Genomic DNA, 25,594 nt, shown 5'->3' on the forward strand with positions numbered 1-25,594 from the left:
CTGATTGAAGTCAGACGCCTTATCCATTAGGCCACGCAGTCTATGTGATACATCCCTATTTGACATCATAGAGACTTTGCTATGCAACAATAGACATCAAATTGTGAACCTGTCCGAATGAGGAAAGCTAGGGATTTTTAACAAGTACAAAGATACTCTTTCCTTCAATCTTGCGATGCAGATTCAGACACAATAATTCTCAGGCCTTGCAGTCTTAGATTATTAAAGTTGAACAACAATGTCCAAGCTTTTCAAAGCAACAAGACCAATGCCTTATTTAGGGAAATTGCAAACATGGAATTAGCTGAGCTAATGAAATTAAACGACCCTATTTGACATCATACAGACTTTGCTATGCAACAGTAGACATCAAAGTTGTGAACCTGTCCGAATGAGGAAAGCTAGTGATATTTAACAAGTAAGAAGAGACCTTTTCCCTCAATCTTGCGATGCAGAGTCAGACACAATAATTCTCAGGCCTTGCAATATTAGATTATTAAAGATGAATAACAATGTCTTAGCTTTTCAAAGCAACAAGATTTCCCTTATTTAGGGAAATTGCAAACATGTCCATATTAGCTGATTTAATGACATTAAACGACCACGAAAATGCTTCAAAACCTCAATTTTCTGTTTCGAAGTAAGACGCCTTATCCACGAGGCAACACCTTCTACTCCATATTCTCTGATATGACATCAAACAGACGTTGCTTAGCAACAATAGACATCAAAATTGTGAAACCTATCCGAATGAGGAAAGCTAGTGATATTTTACAAGTACGAAAAGACTATGTCCCTCAATCTTGCGATGCCGAATCAGACACAATATTTCTCAGGCCTTTCAGTCTTAGATTATTAAAGTTGAACAACAATGTCCAAGCTTTTCAAAGCAACAAGACCAATGTCTTATTTCGGGAAATTGCAAACATGTTCAAATTTGCTGAGCTAATGAAATTAAACAACCACGAAGGGACTCGAACCCTCAATCTTCTGATTCGAAGTCAGACGCCTTATCCATTAGGCCACGCAGTCTATGTGATACATACCTATTTGACATCATAGAGACTTTGCTATGCAACAATAGACATCAAATTGTGAACCTGTCCGAATGAGGAAAGCTAGGATTTTTAACAAGTACAAAGATACTCTTTCCTTCAATCTTGCGATGCAGATTCAGACACAATAATTCTCAGGCCTTTCAGTCTTAGATTATTAAAGTTGAACAACAATGTCCAAGCTTTTCAAAGCAACAAGACCAATGCCTTATTGAGGGAAATTGCAAACATGTTCAAATTTGCTGAGCTAATGAAATTAAACAACCACGAAGGGACTCAAACCCTCAATCTTCTGATTTGAAGTCAGACGCCTTATCCATTAGGCCACGCAGTCTATGTGATACATCCCTATTTGACATCATAGAGACTTTGCTATGCAACAATAGACATCAAATTGTGAACCTGTCCGAATGAGGAAAGCTAGGGATTTTTAACAAGTACAAAGATACTCTTTCCTTCAATCTTGCGATGCAGATTCAGACACAATAATTCTCAGGCCTTTCAGTCTTAGATTATTAAAGTTGAACAACAATGTCCAAGCTTTTCAAAGCAACACGACCAATGCCCTTATTTGAGGGAAATTGCAAACATGTTCAAATTTGCTGAGCTAATGAAATTAAACGACCACGAAGGGACTCAAACCCTCAATCTTCTGATTTGAAGTCAGACGCCTTATCCATTAGGCCACGCAGTCTATGTGATACATACCTATTTGACATCATAGAGACTTTGCTATGCAACAATAGACATCAAATTGTGAACCTGTCCGAATGAGGAAAGCTAGGATTTTTAACAAGTACAAAGATACTCTTTCCTTCAATCTTGCGATGCAGATTCAGACACAATAATTCTCAGGCCTTTCAGTCTTAGATTATTAAAGTTGAACAACAATGTCCAAGCTTTTCAAAGCAACAAGATCAATGCCTTATTTGAGGGAAATTGCAAACATGTTCAAATTTGCTGAGCTAATGAAATTAAACAACCACGAAGGGACTCAAACCCTCAATCTTCTGATTTGAAGTCAGACGCCTTATCCATTAGGCCACGCAGTCTATGTGATACATCCCTATTTGACATCATAGAGACTTTGCTATGCAACAATAGACATCAAATTGTGAACCTGTCCGAATGAGGAAAGCTAGGGATTTTTAACAAGTACAAAGATACTCTTTGCAGATTCGACACAATAATTCTCAGGCCTTTTAGTCTTAGATTATTAAAGTTGAACAACAATGTCAGCTTTTCAAAGCAACAAGATCAATGCCCTATTGAGGGAAATTGCAAACATGTTCAAATTTGCTGAGCTAATGAATTAAACAACCACAAAGGACTCAAACCCTCAAGCTTCTAGAAGTCAGACGCCTTATTTAGGCCACAATGTGATACATACTATTTGACATCATAGAGACTTTGCTATGCAACAATAGACAGATCTTGCGATGCAGATTCAGACACAATAATTCTCAGGCCTTTTAGTCTTAGATTATTAAAGTTGAACAACAATGTCCAAGCTTTTCAAAGCAACAAGACCAATGCCCTTATTTCGGGAAATTGCAAATATGTTCAAATTTGCTGAGCTAATGAAATTAAACAACCACGAAGGGACTCAACCCTCAATCTTCTGATTTGAAGTCAGACACCTTATCCATTAGGCCACGCAGTCTATGTGATTACATACCTATTTGACATCATAGAGACTTTGCTATGCAACAATAGACATCAAATTGTGAACCTGTCCGAATGAGGAAAGCTAGGGATTTTTAACAAGTACAAAGATACTCTTTCCTTCAATCTTGCGATGCAGATTCAGACACAATAATTCTCAGGCCTTTAGTCTTAGATTATTAAAGTTGAACAACAATGTCCAAGCTTTTCAAAGCAACAAGACCAATGCCTTATTTGAGGGAAATTGCAAACATGTTCAAATTTGCTGAGCTAATGAAATTAAACAACCACGAAGGGACTCGAACCCTCAATCTTCTGATTTGAAGTCAGACGCCTTATCCATTAGGCCACGCAGTCTATGTGATACATACCTATTTGACATCATAGAGACTTTGCTATGCAACAATAGACATCAAATTGTGAACCTGTCCGAATGAGGAAAGCTAGGATTTTTAACAAGTACAAAGATACTCTTTCCTTCAATCTTGCGATGCATTCAGACACAATAATTCTCAGGCCTTTCAGTCTTAGATTATTAAAGTTGAACAACAATGTCCAAGCTTTTCAAAGCAACAAGACTGATGTCTTATTGAGGGAAATTGCAAACATGTTCAAATTAGCTGAGCTAATGAAATTAAACAACCACGAAGGGACTCGAACCCTCAATCTTCTGATTCAAAGTCAGACGCCTTATCCATTAGGCCACGCAGTCTATGTGATTACATACCTATTTGACATCATAGAGACTTTGCTATGCAACAATAGACATCAAATTGTGAACCTGTCCGAATGAGGAAAGCTAGGGATTTTTAACAAGTACAAAGATACTCTTTCCTTCAATCTTGCGATGCAGATTCAGACACAATAATTCTCAGGCCTTTCAGTCTTAGATTATTAAAGTTGAACAACAATGTCCAAGCTTTTCAAAGCAACACGACCAATGTCTTATTTCGGGAAATTGCAATTATGTTCAAATTAGCTGAGCTAATGAAATTAAACAACCACGAAGGGACTCGAACCCTCAATCTTCTGATTTGAAGTCAGACGCCTTATCCATTAGGCCACGCAGTCTATGTGATACATCCCTATTTGACATCATAGAGACTTTGCTATGCAACAATAGACATCAAATTGTGAACCTGTCCGAATGAGGAAAGCTAGGGATTTTTAACAAGTACAAAGATACTCTTTCCTTCAATCTTGCGATGCAGATTCAGACACAATAATTCTCAGGCCTTTCAGTCTTAGATTATTAAAGTTGAACAACAATGTCCAAGCTTTTCAAAGCAACAAGACCAATGCCCTATTGAGGGAAATTGCAAACATGTTCAAATTTGCTGAGCTAATGAAATTAAACAACCACGAAGGGACTCAAACCCTCAATCTTCTGATTTGAAGTCAGACGCCTTATCCATTAGGCCACGCAGTCTATGTGATACATACCTATTTGACATCATAGAGACTTTGCTATGCAACAATAGACATCAAATTGTGAACCTGTCCGAATGAGGAAAGCTAGGGATTTTTAACAAGTACAAAGATACTCTTTCCTTCAATCTTGCGATGCAGATTCAGACACAATAATTCTCAGGCCTTTCAGTCTTAGATTATTAAAGTTGAACAACAATGTCCAAGCTTTTCAAAGCAACACGACCAATGTCTTATTTCGGGAAATTGCAATTATGTTCAAATTAGCTGAGCTAATGAAATTAAACAACCACGAAGGGACTCAAACCCTCAATCTTCTGATTTGAAGTCAGACGCCTTATCCATTAGGCCACGCAGTCTATGTGATTACATACCTATTTGACATCATAGAGACTTTGCTATGCAACAATAGACATCAAATTGTGAACCTGTCCGAATGAGGAAAGCTAGGGATTTTTAACAAGTACAAAGATACTCTTTCCTTCAATCTTGCGATGCAGATTCAGACACAATAATTCTCAGGCCTTGCAGTCTTAGATTATTAAAGTTGAACAACAATGTCCAAGCTTTTCAAAGCAACAAGACCAATGCCTTATTTAGGGAAATTGCAAAATTGCGAATTAACATCAAATTAAACGACCCAAATTTGACATCATACAGAGCTAGTTGTGAACCTGTCCGAATGAAAGCTATGATAAACAAGTAAGAAGAGACCTTTTCCCTCAATCTTGCGAAGAGTCAGACACAATAATTCTCAGGCCTTCAATCAATTCTTGCTTTTCAAAGCAACAAGATTTCCCTTATTTCGGGAAAGCAAACATGTCCAATTAGCTGATTTAATCCATTAGGCCAAAACCTCAATTTTCTGTTTCGAAGTGCCTTATTACATCTAATCCATATTCTCTTTGACATCATAGAGACTTTGCTATAGCAACAATAGACATCAAAATTGTGAACCTGTCCGAATGAGGAAAGCTAGTGATTTTTAACAAGTACAAAGAGACTCTTTCCTTCAATCTTGCGATGCAGATTCAGACACAATAATTCTCAGGCCTTTCAGTCTTAGATTATTAAAGATGAATAACAATGTCCAAGCTTTTCAAAGCAACAAGACCAATTTCCCTTATTTCGGGAAATTGCAAACATGTCCATATTAGCTGATTTAATGACATTAAACGACCACGAAAATGCTTCAAAACCTCAATTTTCTGTTTGAAGTAAGACGCCTTATCCACGAGGCAACACCTTCTAATCCATATTCTCTGATATGACATCAAACAGACGTTGCTTAGCAACAATAGACATCAAATTGTGAACCTATCCGAATGAGGAAAGCTAGTGATATTTTACAAGTACGAAAAGACTATGTCCTCAATCTTGCGATGCAGAATCAGACACAATATTTCTCAGGCCTTTCAGTCTTAGATTATTAAAGTTGAACAACAATGTCCAAGCTTTTCAAGCAACAAGACCAATGCCTTATTTGAGGGAAATTGCAAACATGTTCAAATTTGCTGAGCTAATGAAATTAAACGACCACGAAGGGACTCAAACCCTCAATCTTCTGATTTGAAGTCAGACGCCTTATCCATTAGGCCACGCAGTCTATGTGATACATCCCTATTTGACATCATAGAGACTTTGCTATGCAACAATAGACATCAAATTGTGAACCTGTCCGAATGAGGAAAGCTAGGGATTTTTAACAAGTACAAAGATACTCTTTCCTTCAATCTTGCGATGCAGATTCAGACACAATAATTCTCAGGCCTTTTAGTCTTAGATTATTAAAGTTGAACAACAATGTCCAAGCTTTTCAAAGCAACAAGACTGATGTCTTATTTTGGGAAATTGCAAATATGTTCAAATTTGCTGAGCTAATGGAATTAAACAACCACGAAGGGACTCGAACCCTCAATCTTCTGATTCGAAGTCAGACGCCTTATCCATTAGGCCACGCAGTCTATGTGATACATACCTATTTGACATCATAGAGACTTTGCTATGCAACAATAGACATCAAATTGTGAACCTGTCCGAATGAGGAAAGCTAGGGATTTTTAACAAGTACAAAGATACTCTTTCCTTCAATCTTGCGATGCAGATTCAGACACAATAATTCTCAGGCCTTGCAGTCTTAGATTATTAAAGTTGAACAACAATGTCCAAGCTTTTCAAAGCAACAAGACCAATGCCTTATTTAGGGAAATTGCAAACATGTACGAATTAGCTGAGCTAATGAAATGACCCTATTTGACATCATACAGACTTTGCTTGCAAAGTACACATCAAAGTTGTGAACCTGTCCGAATGAGGAAAGCTAGTGATATTTAACAAGTAAGAAAGACCTTTTCCCTCAATCTTGCGATGCAGAGTCAGACACAATAATTCTCAGGCCTTGCAATATTAGATTATTAAAGATGAATAACAATGTCTTAGCTTTTCTTTTCAACAAGATTTCCCTTATTTCGGGAAATTGCAAACATGTCCATATTAGCTGATTTAATGACATTAAACGACCACGAAAATGCTTCAAAACCTCAATTTTCTGTTTCGAAGTAAGACGCCTTATCCACGAGGCAACACCTTCTACTCCATATTCTCTGATATGACATCAAACAGACTTTGCTTAGCAACAATAGACATCAAATTGTGAACCTATCCGAATGAGGAAAGCTAGTGATATTTTACAAGTACAAAAGACTATGTCCTCAATCTTGCGATGCCGAATCAGACACAATATTTCTCAGGCCTTTCAGTCTTAGATTATTAAAGTTGAACAACAATGTCCAAGCTTTTCAAAGCAACAAGACCAATGTCTTATTTCAGGAAATTGCAAATATGTTCAAATTTGCTGAGCTAATGAAATTAAACAACCACGAAGGGACTCGAACCCTCAATCTTCTGATTGAAGTCAGACGCCTTATCCATTAGGCCACGCAGTCTATGTGATTACATACCTATTTGACATCATAGAGACTTTGCTATGCAACAATAGACATCAAATTGTGAACCTGTCCGAATGAGGAAAGCTAGGGATTTTTAACAAGTACAAAGATACTCTTTCCTTCAATCTTGCGATGCAGATTCAGACACAATAATTCTCAGGCCTTTTAGTCTTAGATTATTAAAGTTGAACAACAATGTCCAAGCTTTTCAAAGCAACAAGATCAATGCCCTATTGAGGGAAATTGCAAACATGTTCAAATTTGCTGAGCTAATGAAATTAAACAACCACAAAGGGACTCAAACCCTCAATCTTCTGATTCGAAGTCAGACGCCTTATCCATTAGGCCACGCAGTCTATGTGATACATACCTATTTGACATCATAGAGACTTTGCTATGCAACAATAGACATCAAATTGTGAACCTGTCCGAATGAGGAAAGCTAGGGATTTTTAACAAGTACAAAGATACTCTTTCCTTCAATCTTGCGATGCAGATTCAGACACAATAATTCTCAGGCCTTTTAGTCTTAGATTATTAAAGTTGAACAACAATGTCCAAGCTTTTCAAAGCAACAAGACCAATGCCCTATTGAGGGAAATTGCAAACATGTTCAAATTTGCTGAGCTAATGAAATTAAACAACCACGAAGGGACTGAAACTCAATCTTCTGATTGAAGTCAGACGCCTTATCCATTAGGCCACGCAGTCTATGTGATATACATCCCTATTTGACATCATAGAGACTTTGCTATGCAACAATAGACATCAAATTGTGAACCTGTCCGAATGAGGAAAGCTAGGGATTTTTAACAAGTACAAAGATACTCTTTCCTTCAATCTTGCGATGCAGATTCAGACACAATAATTCTCAGGCCTTTTAGTCTTAGATTATTAAAGTTGAACAACAATGTCCAAGCTTTTCAAAGCAACAAGATCAATGCCCTATTGAGGGAAATTGCAAACATGTTCAAAGCTGAGCTAATGGAATTAAACAACCACAGGGACTCAATCAAGCTTCTGATTCGAAGTCAGACGCCTTATCCATTAACGCAGTCTATGTGATACAACATTTGACATCATAAGACTTTTTCAAAGACAATCTTGCGATGCAGATTCAGACACAATCAGGCCTTTTAGTCTTAGATTATTAAAGTTGAACAACAATGTCCAAGCTTTTCAAAGCAACACGACCAATGTCTTATTTCGGGAAATTGCAATTATGTTCAAATTAGCTGAGCTAATGAAATTAAACAACCACGAAGGGACTCGAACCCTCAATCTTCTGATTTGAAGTCAGACGCCTTATCCATTAGGCCACGCAGTCTATGTGATACATCCCTATTTGACATCATAGAGACTTTGCTATGCAACAATAGACATCAAATTGTGAACCTGTCCGAATGAGGAAAGCTAGGGATTTTTAACAAGTACAAAGATACTCTTTCCTTCAATCTTGCGATGCAGATTCAGACACAATAATTCTCAGGCCTTTCAGTCTTAGATTATTAAAGTTGAACAACAATGTCCAAGCTTTTCAAAGCAACAAGACCAATGCCCTATTGAGGGAAATTGCAAACATGTTCAAATTAGCTGAGCTAATGAAATTAAACAACCACGAAGGGACTCAAACCCTCAATCTTCTGATTTGAAGTCAGACGCCTTATCCATTAGGCCACGCAGTCTATGTGATACATACCTATTTGACATCATAGAGACTTTGCTATGCAACAATAGACATCAAATTGTGAACCTGTCCGAATGAGGAAAGCTAGGGATTTTTAACAAGTACAAAGATACTCTTTCCTTCAATCTTGCGATGCAGATTCAGACACAATAATTCTCAGGCCTTTCAGTCTTAGATTATTAAAGTTGAACAACAATGTCCAAGCTTTTCAAAGCAACAAGACCAATGCCCTATTGAGGGAAATTGCAAACATGTTCAAATTAGCTGAGCTAATGAAATTAAACAACCACGAAGGGACTCGAACCCTCAATCTTCTGATTCAAAGTCAGACGCCTTATCCATTAGGCCACGCAGTCTATGTGATTACATACCTATTTGACATCATAGAGACTTTGCTATGCAACAATAGACATCAAATTGTGAACCTGTCCGAATGAGGAAAGCTAGGGATTTTTAACAAGTACAAAGATACTCTTTCCTTCAATCTTGCGATGCAGATTCAGACACAATAATTCTCAGGCCTTTCAGTCTTAGATTATTAAAGTTGAACAACAATGTCCAAGCTTTTCAAAGCAACAAGACCAATGCCCTATTGAGGGAAATTGCAAACATGTTCAAATTTGCTGAGCTAATGAAATTAAACAACCACGAAGGGACTCGAACCCTCAATCTTCTGATTTGAAGTCAGACGCCTTATCCATTAGGCCACGCAGTCTATGTGATACATCCCTATTTGACATCATAGAGACTTTGCTATGCAACAATAGACATCAAATTGTGAACCTGTCCGAATGAGGAAAGCTAGGGATTTTTAACAAGTACAAAGATACTCTTTCCTTCAATCTTGCGATGCAGATTCAGACACAATAATTCTCAGGCCTTTTAGTCTTAGATTATTAAAGTTGAACAACAATGTCCAAGCTTTTCAAAGCAACAAGACCAATGTCTTATTTCGGGAAATTGCAAACATGTTCAAATTTGCTGAGCTAATGAAATTAAACAACCACGAAGGGACTCAAATACTCAATCTTCTGATTTGAAGTCAGACGCCTTATCCATTAGGCCACGCAGTCTATGTGATACATCCCTATTTGACATCATAGAGACTTTGCTATGCAACAATAGACATCAAATTGTGAACCTGTCCGAATGAGGAAAGCTAGTGATATTTAACAAGTACAAAGATACTATTTCCTTCAATCTTGTGATGCAGATTCAGACACAATATTTCTCAGGCCTTTCAGTCTTAGATTATTAAAGTTGAACAACAATGTCCAAGCTTTTCAAAGCAACAAGACCAATGCCTATTTCAGGGAAATTGCAAATATGTTCAAATTTGCTGAGCTAATGGAATTAAACAACCACGAAGGGACTCAAACCCTCAATCTTCTGATTCAAAGTCAGACGCCTTATCCATTAGGCCACGCAGTCTATGTGATACATACCTATTTGACATCATAGAGACTTTGCTATGCAACAATAGACATCAAATTGTGAACCTGTCCGAATGAGGAAAGCTAGGGATTTTTAACAAGTACAAAGATACTCTTTCCTTCAATCTTGCGATGCAGATTCAGACACAATAATTCTCAGGCCTTTCAGTCTTAGATTATTAAAGTTGAACAACAATGTCCAAGCTTTTCAAAGCAACAAGACCAATGCCTTATTGAGGGAAATTGCAAACATGTTCAAATTAGCTGAGCTAATGAAATTAAACGACCACGAAGGGACTCAAACCCTCAATCTTCTGATTGAAGTCAGACGCCTTATCCATTAGGCCACGCAGTCTATGTGATACATACCTATTTGACATCATAGAGACTTTGCTATGCAACAATAGACATCAAATTGTGAACCTGTCCGAATGAGGAAAGCTAGGGATTTTTAACAAGTACAAAGATACTCTTTCCTTCAATCTTGCGATGCAGATTCAGACACAATAATTCTCAGGCCTTTCAGTCTTAGATTATTAAAGTTGAACAACAATGTCCAAGCTTTTCAAAGCAACAAGATCAATGCCCTATTGAGGGAAATTGCAAACATGTTCAAATTTGCTGAGCTAATGAAATTAAACAACCACGAAGGGACTCGAATACTCAATCTTCTGATTTGAAGTCAGACGCCTTATCCATTAGGCCACGCAGTCTATGTGATTACATACCTATTTGACATCATAGAGACTTTGCTATGCAACAATAGACATCAAATTGTGAACCTGTCCGAATGAGGAAAGCTAGGGATTTTTAACAAGTACAAAGATACTCTTTCCTTCAATCTTGCGATGCAGATTCAGACACAATAATTCTCAGGCCTTCAGTCTTAGATTATTAAAGTTGAACAACAATGTCCAAGCTTTTCAAAGCAACAAGACCAATGCCCTATTGAGGGAAATTGCAAACATGTTCAAATTTGCTGAGCTAATGAAATTAAACAACCACGAAGGGACTCGAATACTCAATCTTCTGATTCAAAGTCAGACGCCTTATCCATTAGGCCACGCAGTCTATGTGATTACATACCTATTTGACATCATAGAGACTTTGCTATGCAACAATAGACATCAAATTGTGAACCTGTCCGAATGAGGAAAGCTAGGGATTTTTAACAAGTACAAAGATACTCTTTCCTTCAATCTTGCGATGCAGATTCAGACACAATATTTCTCAGGCCTTTCAGTCTTAGATTATTAAAGTTGAACAACAATGTCCAAGCTTTTCAAAGCAACAAGACCAATGTCTTATTGAGGGAAATTGCAAACATGTTCAAATTTGCTGAGCTAATGAAATTAAACAACCACGAAGGGACTCGAACCCTCAATCTTCTGATTTGAAGTCAGACGCCTTATCCATTAGGCCACGCAGTCTATGTGATACATCCCTATTTGACATCATAGAGACTTTGCTATGCAACAATAGACATCAAATTGTGAACCTGTCCGAATGAGGAAAGCTAGGGATTTTTAACAAGTACAAAGATACTCTTTCCTTCAATCTTGCGATGCAGATTCAGACACAATAATTCTCAGGCCTTGCAGTCTTAGATTATTAAAGTTGAACAACAATGTCCAAGCTTTTCAAAGCAACAAGACCAATGCCTTATTTAGGGAAATTGCAAACATGTACGAATTAGCTGAGCTAATGAAATTAAAAACCCGAATTTGACATCGAAACCCTCAATTTTCTAGACATCAAAGTTGTGAACCTGTCCGAATGAGGAAAGCTAGTGATATTTAACAAGTAAGAAGAGACCTTTTCCCTCAATCTTGCGATGCAGAGTCAGACACAATAATTCTCAGGCCTTGCAATTATTAAAGATGAATAACAATGTCTTAGCTTTTCAAAGCAACAAGATTTCCCTTATTTCGGGAAATTGCAAACATGTCCATATTAGCTGATTTAATGACATTAAACGACCACGAAAATGCTTCAAAACCTCAATTTTCTGTTTTGAAGTAAGACGCCTTGAGGCAACACCTTCTACTCCATATTCTCTGATATGACATCAAACAGACATGCTTAGCAACAATAGACATCAAATTGTGAACCTGTCCGAATGAGGAAAGCTAGGGATTTTTAACAAGTACAAAGATACTCTTTCCTTCAATCTTGCGATGCAGATTCAGACACAATAATTCTCAGGCCTTTCAGTCTTAGATTATTAAAGTTGAACAACAATGTCCAAGCTTTTCAAAGCAAAAAGACCAATGCCTTATTTGAGGAAATTGCAAACATGTTCAAATTTGCTGAGCTAATGAAATTAAACAACCACGAAGGGACTCGAACCCTCAATCTTCTGATTGAAGTCAGACGCCTTATCCATTAGGCCACGCAGTCTATGTGATACATCCCTATTTGACATCATAGAGACTTTGCTATGCAACAATAGACATCAAATTGTGAACCTGTCCGAATGAGGAAAGCTAGGGATTTTTAACAAGTACAAAGATACTCTTTCCTTCAATCTTGCGATGCAGATTCAGACACAATAATTCTCAGGCCTTTTAGTCTTAGATTATTAAAGTTGAACAACAATGTCCAAGCTTTTCAAAGCAACAAGACCAATGCCTTATTTGAGGGAAATTGCAAACATGTTCAAATTTGCTGAGCTAATGAAATTAAACAACCACGAAGGGACTCGAACCCTCAATCTTCTGATTCGAAGTCAGACGCCTTATCCATTAGGCCACGCAGTCTATGTGATACATACCTATTTGACATCATAGAGACTTTGCTATGCAACAATAGACATCAAAGAACCTGTCCGAATGAGGAAAGCTAGGGATTTTTAACAAGTACAAAGATACTCTTTCCTTCAATCTTGCGATGCAGATTCAGACACAATAATTCTCAGGCCTTTGCAGTCTTAGATTATTAAAGTTGAACAACAATGTCCAAGCTTTTCAAAGCAACAAGACCAATGCCTTATTTAGGGAAATTGCAAACATGTTCAAATTAGCTGAGCTAATGAAATTAAACTATTTGACATCGAAGGGACTTTTGACAAGTAGACATCAATGTGAACCTTCGAATGATTAGTGAATTTAACAAGTCAGAGACCTTATCCCTCAATTATGCAGAGTCAGACACAATAATTCTCAGGCCTTGCAGTCTTAGATTATTAAAGATGAATAACAATGTCTTAGCTTTTCAAAGCAACAAGATTTCCCTTATTTCGGGAAATTGCAAACATGTCCATATTAGCTGATTTAATGACATTAAACGACCACGAAAATGCTTCAAAACCTCAATTTTCTGTTTGAAGACGCCTTATAGGCAACACCTTCTACTCCATATTCTCTGATATGACATCAAACAGACTTTGCTTAGCAACAATAGACATCAAATTGTGAACCTGTCCGAATGAGGAAAGCTAGGGATTTTTAACAAGTACAAAGATACTCTTTCCTTTCAATCTTGCAATGCAGATTCAGACACAATATTTCTCAGGCCTTTCAGTCTTAGATTATTAAAGTTGAACAACAATGTCCAAGCTTTTCAAAGCAACAAGACCAATGCCCTATTGAGGGAAATTGCAAACATGTTCAAATTTGCTGAGCTAATGAAATTAAACAACCACGAAGGGACTCGAACCCTCAATCTTCTGATTTGAAGTCAGACGCCTTATCCATTAGGCCACGCAGTCTATGTGATACATCCCTATTTGACATCATAGAGACTTTGCTATGCAACAATAGACATCAAATTGTGAACCTGTCCGAATGAGGAAAGCTAGGGATTTTTAACAAGTACAAAGATACTCTTTCCTTCAATCTTGCGATGCAGATTCAGACACAATAATTCTCAGGCCTTTCAGTCTTAGATTATTAAAGTTGAACAACAATGTCCAAGCTTTTCAAAGCAACAAGACCAATGCCTTATTTGAGGGAAATTGCAAACATGTTCAAATTTGCTGAGCTAATGAAATTAAACAACCACGAAGGGACTCAAATACTCAATCTTCTGATTCGAAGTCAGACGCCTTATCCATTAGGCCACGCAGTCTATGTGATACATACCTATTTGACATCATAGAGACTTTGCTATGCAACAATAGACATCAAATTGTGAACCTGTCCGAATGAGGAAAGCTAGGGATTTTTAACAAGTACAAAGATACTCTTTCCTTCAATCTTGCGATGCAGATTCAGACACAATAATTCTCAGGCCTTGCAGTCTTAGATTATTAAAGTTGAACAACAATGTCCAAGCTTTTCAAAGCAACAAGACCAATGCCTTATTTAGGGAAATTGCAAACATGTTCAAATTAGCTGAGCTAATGAAATTGAAATTAAACGAATTTGACATCATACAGACTTTGCTATGCAACAGTAGACATCAAATCTTGTGAACCTGTCCGAATGAGGAAAGCTAGTGATATTTAACAAGTAAGAAGAGACCTTTTCCTTCAATCTTGCGATGCAGAGTCAGACACAATAATTCTCAGGCCTTGCAGTCTTAGATTATTAAAGATGAATAACAATGTCTTAGCTTTTCAAAGCAACAAGATTTCCCTTATTTCGGGAAATTGCAAACATGTCCATATTAGCTGATTTAATGACATTAAACGACCACGAAAATGCTTCAAAACCTCAATTTTCTGTTTCGAAGTAAGACGCCTTATCCACGAGGCAACACCTTCTACTCCATATTCTCTGATATGACATCAAACAGACGTTGCTTAGCAACAATAGACATCAAATTGTGAACCTGTCCGAATGAGGAAAGCTAGGGATTTTTAACAAGTACAAAGATACTCTTTCCTTCAATCTTGCGATGCAGATTCAGACACAATAATTCTCAGGCCTTTCAGTCTTAGATTATTAAAGTTGAACAACAATGTCCAAGCTTTTCAAAGCAACACGACCAATGTCTTATTTCGGGAAATTGCAATTATGTTCAAATTAGCTGAGCTAATGAAATTAAACGACCACAAAGGGACTCAAACCCTCAATCTTCTGATTCGAAGTCAGACGCCTTATCCATTAGGCCACGCAGTCTATGTGATACATACCTATTTGACATCATAGAGACTTTGCTATGCAACAATAGACATCAAATTGTGAACCTGTCCGAATGAGGAAAGCTAGGGATTTTTAACAAGTACAAAGATACTCTTTCCTTCAATCTTGCGATGCAGATTCAGACACAATAATTCTCAGGCCTTGCAGTCTTAGATTATTAAAGTTGAACAACAATGTCCAAGCTTTTCAAAGCAACAAGACCAATGCCTTATTTAGGGAAATTGCAAATATGTTCAAATTTGCTGAGCTAATGAATTTAAACGACCCTATTTGACATCATACAGACTTTGCTATGCAACAGTAGACATCAAAGTTGTGAACCTGTCCGAATGAGGAAAGCTAGTGATATTTAACAAGTCAGAAGAGACCTTTTCTCAATCTTCTGATTTGCAGAAGTCAGACGCCTTATCCATTAGGCCTTGCAATTATTAAATATGAATAACAATGTCTTAGCTTTTCAAAGCAACAAGATTTCCCTTATTTCGGGAAATTGCAAACATGTCCATATTAGCTGATTTAATGACATTAAACACCACGAAAATGCTTCAAAACCTCAATTTTCTGTTTCGAAGTAAGACGCCTTATCCACGAGGCAACACCTTCTACTCCATATTCTCTGATATGACATCAAACAGACATGCTTAGCAACAATAGACATCAAATTGTGAACCTGTCCGAATGAGGAAAGCTAGGGATTTTTAACAAGTACAAAGATACTCTTTCCTTCAATCTTGCGATGCAGATTCAGACACAATAATTCTCAGGCCTTTTAGTCTTAGATTATTAAAGTTGAACAACAATGTCCAAGCTTTTCAAAGCAACAAGATCAATGCCTTATTGAGGGAAATTGCAAACATGTTCAAATTTGCTGAGCTAATGAAATTAAACAACCACGAAGGGACTCGAATACTCAATCTTCTGATTTGAAGTCAGACGCCTTATCCATTAGGCCACGCAGTCTATGTGATTACATCCCTATTTGACATCATAGAGACTTTGCTATGCAACAATAGACATCAAATTGTGAACCTGTCCGAATGAGGAAAGCTAGTGATTTTTAACAAGTACAAAGATACTCTTTCCTTCAATCTTGCGATGCAGATTCAGACACAATATTTCTCAGGCCTTTCAGTCTTAGATTATTAAAGTTGAACAACAATGTCCAAGCTTTTCAAAGCAACACGACCAATGTCTTATTTCAGGAAATTGCAAACATGTTCAAATTTGCTGAGCTAATGAAATTAAACAACCACGAAGGGACTCAAACCCTCAATCTTCTGATTCAAAGTCAGACGCCTTATCCATTAGGCCACGCAGTCTATGTGATACATACCTATTTGACATCATAGAGACTTTGCTATGCAACAATAGACATCAAATTGTGAACCTGTCCGAATGAGGAAAGCTAGGGATTTTTAACAAGTACAAAGATACTCTTTCCTTCAATCTTGCGATGCAGATTCAGACACAATAATTCTCAGGCCTTCAGTCTTAGATTATTAAAGTTGAACAACAATGTCCAAGCTTTTCAAAGCAACAAGACCAATGCCTTATTGAGGGAAATTGCAAACATGTTCAAATTTGCTGAGCTAATGAAATTAAACAACCACGAAGGGACTCGAATACTCAATCTTCTGATTTGAAGTCAGACGCCTTATCCATTAGGCCACGCAGTCTATGTGATTACATCCCTATTTGACATCATAGAGACTTTGCTATGCAACAATAGACATCAAATTGTGAACCTGTCCGAATGAGGAAAGCGATTTTTAACAAGTACAAAGACTATTTCCTTCAATCTTGCGATGCAGATTCAGACACAATATTTCTCAGGCCTTTCAGTCTTAGATTATTAAAGTTGAACAACAATGTCCAAGCTTTTCAAAGCAACAAGACCAATGTCTTATTTCAGGGAAATTGCAAACATATGTTCAAATTTGCTGAGCTAATGAAATTAAACAACCACGAAGGGACTCAACCCTCAATCTTCTGATTTGAAGTCAGACGCCTTATCCATTAGGCCACGCAGTCTATGTGATACATACCTATTTGACATCATAGAGACTTTGCTATGCAACAATAGACATCAAATTGTGAACCTGTCCGAATGAGGAAAGCTAGGGATTTTTAACAAGTACAAAGATACTCTTTCCTTCAATCTTGCGATGCAGATTCAGACACAATAATTCTCAGGCCTTGCAGTCTTAGATTATTAAAGTTGAACAACAATGTCCAAGCTTTTCAAAGCAACAAGACCAATGCCTTATTTAGGGAAATTGAGACTTTGCTATGTAGACATCAAAGTTGTGAACCTGTCCGAATGAGGAAAGCTAGTGATATTTAACAAGTTAAAGAGACCTTTTCCTTCAATCTTGCGATGCAGAGTCAGATTCTCAGGCCTTGCAATTATTAAAGATGAATAACAATGTCTTAGCTTTTCAAAGCAACAAGATTGCCTTATTTCGGGAAATTGCAAACATGTCCATATTAGCTGATTTAATGACATTAAACGACCACGAAAATGCTTCAAAACCTCAATTTTCTGTTTCAAAGTAAGACGCCTTATCCACGAGGCAACACCTTCTACTCCATATTCTCTGATTGACATCAAACAGACTTTGCTTAGCAACAATAGACATCAAATTGTGAACCTGTCCGAATGAGGAAAGCTAGTGATTTTTAACAAGTACAAAGATACTCTTTCTTCAATCTTGCGATGCAGATTCAGACACAATATTTCTCAGGCCTTTCAGTCTTAGATTATTAAAGTTGAACAACAATGTCCAAGCTTTTCAAAGCAACAAGATCAATGCCTTATTTGAGGGAAATTGCAAACATGTTCAAATTTGCTGAGCTAATGAAATTAAACAACCACGAAGGGACTCAAACCCTCAATCTTCTGATTTTGAAGTCAGACGCCTTATCCATTAGGCCACGCAGTCTATGTGATACATACCTATTTGACATCATAGAGACTTTGCTATGCAACAATAGACATCAAATTGTGAACCTGTCCGAATGAGGAAAGCTAGGGATTTTTAACAAGTACAAAGATACTCTTTCCTTCAATCTTGCGATGCAGATTCAGACACAATAATTCTCAGGCCTTTTAGTCTTAGATTATTAAAGTTGAACAACAATGTCCAAGCTTTTCAAAGCAACAAGATCAATGCCCTATTATTGAGGGAAATTGCAAACATGTTCAAATTTGCTGAGCTAATGAAATTAAACAACCACGAAGGGACTCGAAACCCTCAATCTTCTGATTTGAAGTCAGACGCCTTATCCATTAGGCCACGCAGTCTATGTGATACATCCCTATTTGACATCATAGAGACTTTGCTATGCAACAATAGACATCAAATTGTGAACCTGTCCGAATGAGGAAAGCTAGGGATTTTTAACAAGTACAAAGATACTCTTTCCTTCAATCTTGCGATGCAGATTCAGACACAATAATTCTCAGGCCTTTAGTCTTAGATTATTAAAGTTGAACAACAATGTCCAAGCTTTTCAAAGCAACAAGACCAATGCCCTTATTTTGAGGGAAATTGCAAACATGTTCAAATTTGCTGAGCTAATGAAATTAAACAACCACGAAGGGACTCGAAAACCCTCAATCTTCTGATTTGAAGTCAGACGCCTTATCCATTAGGCCACGCAGTCTATGTGATACATACCTATTTGACATCATAGAGACTTTGCTATGCAACAATAGACATCAAATTGTGAACCTGTCCGAATGAGGAAAGCTAGTGATATTTTACAAGTACCTAAAGACTATGTCCCTCAATCTTGCGATGCAGATTCAGACACAATATTTCTCAGGCCTTTCAGTCTTAGATTATTAAAGTTGAACAACAATGTCCAAGCTTTTCAAAGCAACAAGACCAATGTCTTATTTCGGGAAATTGCAAACATGTTCAAATTTGCTGAGCTAATGAAATTAAACAACCACGAAGGGACTCAAACCCTCAATCTTCTGATTTGAAGTCAGACGCCTTATCCATTAGGCCACGCAGTCTATGTGATACATCCCTATTTGACATCATAGAGACTTTGCTATGCAACAATAGACATCAAATTGTGAACCTGTCCGAATGAGGAAAGCTAGGGATTTTTAACAAGTACAAAGATACTCTTTCCTTCAATCTTGCGATGCAGATTCAGACACAATAATTCTCAGGCCTTGCAGTCTTAGATTATTAAAGTTGAACAACAATGTCCAAGCTTTTCAAAGCAACAAGACCAATGCCTTATTTAGGGAAATTGCGAATTAACATGTTCACCCTATTTGCTGACTTTGCTAATGATCAAATTAAACCTGTCCGAATGAGGAAAAGTGATATTTAACAAGTAAGAAGAACCTTTTCCCTCAATCTTTGCTGATAATTGAAGGCCTTGCAATTATTAAAGATGAATAACAATGTCTTAGCTTTTATCCATTTCGGGAAATTGCAAACATGTCCATATTAGCTGATTTAATGACATTATTTGACATCGAAAATGCTTCAAAACCTCAATTTTTGCGAAGTAAGACGCCTTATCCACGAGGCAAACCTTCTACTCCATATTCTCTGATATGACATCAAACAGACGTTGCTTAGCAACAATAGACATCGTGAACCTGTCCGAATGAGGAAAGCTAGGGATTTTTAACAAGTACAAAGATACTCTTTCCTTCAATCTTGCAATGCAGATTCAGACACAATATTTCTCAGGCCTTTCAGTCTTAGATTATTAAAGTTGAACAACAATGTCCAAGCTTTTCAAAGCAACAAGATCAATGCCCTATTGAGGGAAATTGCAAACATGTTCAAATTAGCTGAGCTAATGAAATTAAACGACCACGAAGGGACTCGAACCCTCAATCTTCTGATTTGAAGTCAGACGCCTTATCCATTAGGCCACGCAGTCTATGTGATACATCCCTATTTGACATCATAGAGACTTTGCTATGCAACAATAGACATCAAATTGTGAACCTGTCCGAATGAGGAAAGCTAGGGATTTTTAACAAGTACAAAGATACTCTTTCCTTCAATCTTGCGATGCAGATTCAGACACAATAATTCTCAGGCCTTTCAGTCTTAGATTATTAAAGTTGAACAACAATGTCCAAGCTTTTCAAAGCAACAAGACCAATGCCTTATTTGAGGAAATTGCAAACATGTTCAAATTTGCTGAGCTAATGAAATTAAACAACCACGAAGGGACTCGAACCCTCAATCTTCTGATTCGAAGTCAGACGCCTTATCCATTAGGCCACGCAGTCTATGTGATTACATACCTATTTGACATCATAGAGACTTTGCTATGCAACAATAGACATCAAATTGTGAACCTGTCCGAATGAGGAAAGCTAGTGATTTTAACAAGTACAAAGACTTTCCTTCAATCTTGCGATGCAGATTCAGACACAATATTTCTCAGGCCTTTCAGTCTTAGATTATTAAAGTTGAACAACAATGTCCAAGCTTTTCAAAGCAACAAGACCAATGCCTTATTTAGGGAAATTGCAAACATGTTCAAATTAGCTGAGCTAATGAAATTAAACGACCCTATTTGACATCATACAGACTTTGCTATGCAACAGTAGACATCAAAGTTGTGAACCTGTCCGAATGAGGAAAGCTAGTGATATTTAACAAGTAAGAAGAGACCTTTTCCCTCAATCTTGCGATGCAGAGTCAGACACAATAATTCTCAGGCCTTGCAATTATTAAAGATGAATAACAATGTCTTAGCTTTTCAAAGCAACAAGATTTCCCTTATTTCGGGAAATTGCAAACATGTCCATATTAGCTGATTTAATGACATTCAGAAAATGCTTCAAAACCTCAATTTTCTGTTTCGAAGTAAGACGCCTTATCCACGAGGCAACACCTTCTACTCCATATTCTCTGATATGACATCAAACAGACATGCTTAGCAACAATAGACATCAAAATTGTGAACATATCCGAATGAGGAAAGCTAGTGATTTTTACAAGTACGTAAAGACTATGTCCCTCAATCTTGCGATGCAGAATCAGACACAATATTTCTCAGGCCTTTCAGTCTTAGATTATTAAAGTTGAACAACAATGTCCAAGCTTTTCAAAGCAACAAGACCAATGCCTTATTTGAGGAAATTGCAAACATGTTCAAATTTGCTGAGCTAATGAAATTAAACAACCACGAAGGGACTCAAACCCTCAATCTTCTGATTCGAAGTCAGACGCCTTATCCATTAGGCCACGCAGTCTATGTGATACATACCTATTTGACATCATAGAGACTTTGCTATGCAACAATAGACATCAAATTGTGAACCTGTCCGAATGAGGAAAGCTAGGGATTTTTAACAAGTACAAAGATACTCTTTCCTTCAATCTTGCGATGCAGATTCAGACACAATAATTCTCAGGCCTTTCAGTCTTAGATTATTAAAGTTGAACAACAATGTCCAAGCTTTTCAAAGCAACAAGACCAATGCCTTATTTGAGGGAAATTGCAAACATGTTCAAATTTGCTGAGCTAATGAAATTAAACAACCACGAAGGGACTTGAATCCTCAATCTTCTGATTTGAAGTCAGACGCCTTATCCATTAGGCACGCACGCAGTCTATGTCATTACTATTACAAATTGTGAACCTTTCCGAATGAGGAAAGCTAGGGATTTTTTGACAAAGAGACTTTGCTCAATCTTGATTCAACAAATAGACATCAATTATTGTGAACCAATGTCCAATGAGGAAAGCTAGTGTTATTTTTAACAAGTACAAAGTGTACTCTTTCCTCGGATCAATCTTGACCCTCCTGATTCAGACTCCAATATTTCCAGGCCTTTCAGTTTCTTAGATTATTGATGAACAAAATGTCCAAGCTTTTCGGAGGAAGCCCTAGGACACCTGACATGATGACTCCTTGCTGTCCCCACAGTTTCAACTGGCCTGGGCCCAACCATGTCCCAGACCTGACATGAGGATTATTGGCCATGCTCAATGCTCCAGTTTCAACTTTCTCTATTATTCAAATGCTTCATTTATGAAATTTGAACATCGAATGAGGAAAGCTGTGATTTTTAAACAAGTACAGAAGAGGACTCTTTCCCTCAATCTTCTGATTCAGAATTCAGACGCCTTATCCATCAGGCCTTGACATGAGCTCTATGATTCTCCACCTATTTGACATCATAGAGACTTTTATTTGCAACAATAGACATGAAATTTGAACCTGTCTGAATGAGGAAAGCAGTGATTTTTACAAGTAGGACTGGCCAACAATACAAGTTATGCTAGGGAGTTTTTCAGACACAATTGTTTCAGGCCTTTCAGTCTTAGATTATTAAAGTTGAACAAAAATGTCCAAGCTTTTCAAAGTAACAAGACCAACGCCTTATTTCGGGAAATTGCAAAAATGTTCAAATTTGCTGAGCTAATGAAATTAAACAACCACGAAGGGACTCAAACCCTCAATCTTCTGATTCGAAGTCAGACACCTTATCCATTAGGCCACGCAGTCTATGTGATACATCCCTATTTGACATCATAGAGACTTTGCTATGCAACAATAGACATCAAATTGTGAACCTGTCCGAATGAGGAAAGCTAGGGATTTTTAACAAGTACAAAGATACTCTTTCCTTCAATCTTGCGATGCAGATTCAGACACAATAATTCTCAGGCCTTTCAGTCTTAGATTATTAAAGTTGAACAACAATGTCCAAGCTTTTCAAAGCAACAAGACCAATGCCTTATTTAGGGAAATTGCAAACATGTTCTGAGCTAATTTGCTATTTGAGCTAATGAAATGCTAAACAGTAGACATCAAATTGTGAACTTCGAATGAGGAAAGCTAACAATCTTCTCAATCTTTGAAGTCAGACACAAGACAGGCCAATTATTAAAGATGAATAACAATGTCTTAGCTTTTCAAAGCAACAAGATTTCCCACTGGGAAATTGCAAACATGTCCATATTAGCTGATTTAATGACATTACGAAAATGCTTCAAAACCTCAATTTTCTGACATCATCCAGAGGCAACACCTTCTACTCCATATTCTCTGATATGACATCAAACAGACATGCTTAGCAACAATAGACATCAAAATTGTGAACCTATCCGAATGAGGAAAGCTAGTGATATTTTACAAGTACGTAAAGACTATGTCCCTCAATCTTGCGATGCAGAATCAGACACAATATTTCTCAGGCCTTTCAGTCTTAGATTATTAAAGTTGAACAACAATGTCCAAGCTTTTCAAAGCAACACGACCAATGTCTTATTTCAGGAAATTGCAAACATGTTCAAATTTGCTGAGCTAATGAAATTAAACAACCACGAAGGGACTCGAACCCTCAATCTTCTGATTCGAAGTCAGACGCCTTATCCATTAGGCCACGCAGTCTATGTGATACATACCTATTTGACATCATAGAGACTTTGCTATGCAACAATAGACATCAAATTGTGAACCTGTCCGAATGAGGAAAGCTAGGGATTTTTAACAAGTACAAAGATACTCTTTCCTTCAATCTTGCGATGCAGATTCAGACACAATAATTCTCAGGCCTTTTTAGTCTTAGATTATTAAAGTTGAACAACAATGTCCAAGCTTTTCAAAGCAACAAGACCAATGCCTTATTGAGGGAAATTGCAAACATGTTCAAATTTGCTGAGCTAATGAAATTAAACAACCACGAAGGGACTCAAACCCTCAATCTTCTGATTTGAAGTCAGACGCCTTATCCATTAGGCCACGCAGTCTATGTGATACATCCCTATTTGACATCATAGAGACTTTGCTATGCAACAATAGACATCAAATTGTGAACCTGTCCGAATGAGGAAAGCTAGGGATTTTTAACAAGTACAAAGATACTCTTTCCTTCAATCTTGCGATGCAGATTCAGACACAATAATTCTCAGGCCTTTCAGTCTTAGATTATTAAAGTTGAACAACAATGTCCAAGCTTTTCAAAGCAACAAGACCAATGCCCTATTGAGGGAAATTGCAAACATGTTCAAATTTGCTGAGCTAATGAAATTAAACAACCACGAAGGGACTCAAACCCTCAATCTTCTGATTTGAAGTCAGACGCCTTATCCATTAGGCCACGCAGTCTATGTGATACATACCTATTTGACATCATAGAGACTTTGCTATGCAACAATAGACATCAAATTGTGAACCTGTCCGAATGAGGAAAGCTAGGGATTTTTAACAAGTACAAAGATACTCTTTCCTTCAATCTTGCGATGCAGATTCAGACACAATAATTCTCAGGCCTTTCAGTCTTAGATTATTAAAGTTGAACAACAATGTCCAAGCTTTTCAAAGCAACAAGACCAATGCCTTATTGAGGGAAATTGCAAACATGTTCAAATTAGCTGAGCTAATGAAATTAAACAACCACGAAGGGACTCAAACCCTCAATCTTCTGATTCGAAGTCAGACGCCTTATCCATTAGGCCACGCAGTCTATGTGATTACATACCTATTTGACATCATAGAGACTTTGCTATGCAACAATAGACATCAAATTGTGAACCTGTCCGAATGAGGAAAGCTAGGGATTTTTAACAAGTACAAAGATACTCTTTCCTTCAATCTTGCGATGCAGATTCAGACACAATAATTCTCAGGCCTTTCAGTCTTAGATTATTAAAGTTGAACAACAATGTCCAAGCTTTTCAAAGCAACAAGATCAATGCCTTATTTGAGGGAAATTGCAAACATGTTCAAATTTGCTGAGCTAATGAAATTAAACAACCACGAAGGGACTCAAACCCTCAATCTTCTGATTGAAGTCAGACGCCTTATCCATTAGGCCACGCAGTCTATGTGATACATACCTATTTGACATCATAGAGACTTTGCTATGCAACAATAGACATCAAATTGTGAACCTGTCCGAATGAGGAAAGCTAGGGATTTTTAACAAGTACAAAGATACTCTTTCCTTTCAATCTTGCAATGCAGATTCAGACACAATATTTCTCAGGCCTTTCAGTCTTAGATTATTAAAGTTGAACAACAATGTCCAAGCTTTTCAAAGCAACAAGATCAATGCCCTATTTGAGGGAAATTGCAAACATGTTCAAATTTGCTGAGCTGAGCTAATGAAATTAAACGACCACGAAGGGACTCAAACCCTCAATCTTCTGATTTGAAGTCAGACGCCTTATCCATTAGGCCACGCAGTCTATGTGATACATACCTATTTGACATCATAGAGACTTTGCTATGCAACAATAGACATCAAATTGTGAACCTGTCCGAATGAGGAAAGCTAGGGATTTT

General features: G+C 37.3%; 14 non-coding genes across 14 annotated transcripts; all 14 read right to left on the minus strand.

Moving 5' to 3' along the window:
- Nucleotides 1–959: 959 nt before the first annotated feature.
- On the minus strand, nt 960–1,032 carry trnar-ucg. The gene has a single exon. It is a non-coding gene; the product is annotated as a tRNA-Arg (tRNA).
- A 2,327-nt stretch (nt 1,033–3,359) lies between these two features.
- On the minus strand, nt 3,360–3,432 carry trnaq-uug. Its single transcript has one exon. It is a non-coding gene; the product is annotated as a tRNA-Gln (tRNA).
- A 2,607-nt stretch (nt 3,433–6,039) lies between these two features.
- trnar-ucg lies at nt 6,040–6,112 on the minus strand. Its single transcript has one exon. It is a non-coding gene; the product is annotated as a tRNA-Arg (tRNA).
- Nucleotides 6,113–7,379: 1,267 nt separating this feature from the next.
- On the minus strand, nt 7,380–7,452 carry trnar-ucg. Its single transcript has one exon. It is a non-coding gene; the product is annotated as a tRNA-Arg (tRNA).
- A 1,614-nt stretch (nt 7,453–9,066) lies between these two features.
- On the minus strand, nt 9,067–9,139 carry trnaq-uug. Its single transcript has one exon. It is a non-coding gene; the product is annotated as a tRNA-Gln (tRNA).
- Nucleotides 9,140–10,141: 1,002 nt separating this feature from the next.
- trnaq-uug lies at nt 10,142–10,214 on the minus strand. Its single transcript has one exon. It is a non-coding gene; the product is annotated as a tRNA-Gln (tRNA).
- Nucleotides 10,215–12,902: 2,688 nt separating this feature from the next.
- On the minus strand, nt 12,903–12,975 carry trnar-ucg. Its single transcript has one exon. It is a non-coding gene; the product is annotated as a tRNA-Arg (tRNA).
- Nucleotides 12,976–15,206: 2,231 nt separating this feature from the next.
- Nucleotides 15,207–15,279, minus strand: trnar-ucg. Its single transcript has one exon. It is a non-coding gene; the product is annotated as a tRNA-Arg (tRNA).
- A 1,270-nt stretch (nt 15,280–16,549) lies between these two features.
- On the minus strand, nt 16,550–16,622 carry trnaq-uug. The gene has a single exon. It is a non-coding gene; the product is annotated as a tRNA-Gln (tRNA).
- A 3,883-nt stretch (nt 16,623–20,505) lies between these two features.
- trnar-ucg lies at nt 20,506–20,578 on the minus strand. Its single transcript has one exon. It is a non-coding gene; the product is annotated as a tRNA-Arg (tRNA).
- An 899-nt stretch (nt 20,579–21,477) lies between these two features.
- On the minus strand, nt 21,478–21,550 carry trnar-ucg. The gene has a single exon. It is a non-coding gene; the product is annotated as a tRNA-Arg (tRNA).
- A 1,187-nt stretch (nt 21,551–22,737) lies between these two features.
- trnar-ucg lies at nt 22,738–22,810 on the minus strand. The gene has a single exon. It is a non-coding gene; the product is annotated as a tRNA-Arg (tRNA).
- Nucleotides 22,811–23,625: 815 nt separating this feature from the next.
- Nucleotides 23,626–23,698, minus strand: trnar-ucg. Its single transcript has one exon. It is a non-coding gene; the product is annotated as a tRNA-Arg (tRNA).
- Nucleotides 23,699–24,700: 1,002 nt separating this feature from the next.
- Nucleotides 24,701–24,773, minus strand: trnar-ucg. The gene has a single exon. It is a non-coding gene; the product is annotated as a tRNA-Arg (tRNA).
- Between the last annotated feature and the right edge of the window lie 821 nt (nt 24,774–25,594).

Source organism: Oncorhynchus gorbuscha, unplaced genomic scaffold (assembly GCF_021184085.1).
Source record: "Oncorhynchus gorbuscha isolate QuinsamMale2020 ecotype Even-year unplaced genomic scaffold, OgorEven_v1.0 Un_scaffold_579, whole genome shotgun sequence".
Lineage (NCBI taxonomy): Eukaryota > Metazoa > Chordata > Actinopteri > Salmoniformes > Salmonidae > Oncorhynchus > Oncorhynchus gorbuscha.